This window comes from Cervus canadensis, chromosome 32 (assembly GCF_019320065.1).
Source record: "Cervus canadensis isolate Bull #8, Minnesota chromosome 32, ASM1932006v1, whole genome shotgun sequence".
Classification (NCBI taxonomy): domain Eukaryota; kingdom Metazoa; phylum Chordata; class Mammalia; order Artiodactyla; family Cervidae; genus Cervus; species Cervus canadensis.
Genome location: NC_057417.1, coordinates 22,031,296 through 22,032,114, shown reverse-complemented (window position 1 = coordinate 22,032,114; position 819 = coordinate 22,031,296).

Sequence of the window (819 nt, the reverse complement as noted above, 5' to 3'; positions counted from 1 at the left end):
AACGCCACGGCCACGCCGCCTTGACCTCCGACACCTGCCGTCCGACGGCGGCGCGGCGGGGACAAGACTCCTCAGTCGCCAGAGGCGGAGGCCACGCTTCCTGGCTGGGTCACGTGGGGGGGGGGGGGCCTCGGGTGAGCACGTGGGCTGCGTGCGTGCAAGCGTGGAGTGCGGGACGTTCTTTTGCGTGTTCTGTGTAAGAGTAGTGTGTAATGAGTGTGCGGAGTATGCGTGCGTGGTGCATGTTTGTGGATCTGAGTGTCCGTGTGCTTTTTGTACGAGGCTGCAGGCAGTGCATGTATATGATGTTTAGTGTTTGATGGGTGTGTGTGTAAAGTGTGTGCATGCGTGTAAATGGTGTGCGGGTGTGCGTGTGTGTCTGTGTGTCTCTCTGCTCCGGGATTAATCATTGCTGATAAAAGTATCCCTTGCTACAATCAAAATTATGAAATGAATTTTTAAAATGATCTTAGATATTTTTGTAAAATAAATTGGCATTGTCCAGTAAATTTGAAGATGTACATTATCTCCGGAGTTGTTACCCTGGAGAAACACTTGGACGTCTGCACAAATTGACCTAGGTACGTTTATAGCACCACTATTTTTTGTTGTTTTTTGTTGTGGTTGTTGTTGGCATATGTATTGCCTTACAATTGTGTTGGTTTCTGCTCTCCGACAATGTGAATTAGGCATATGTATGCATACGTATTGGAGAAGGAAATGGCAACCTACTCCAGTACTCTTGCCTGGAAAATCCCATGGACTGAGGATCCTGGTAGGCTACAGTCCATGGGGTCGCAAAGAGTCGGACACGACTGA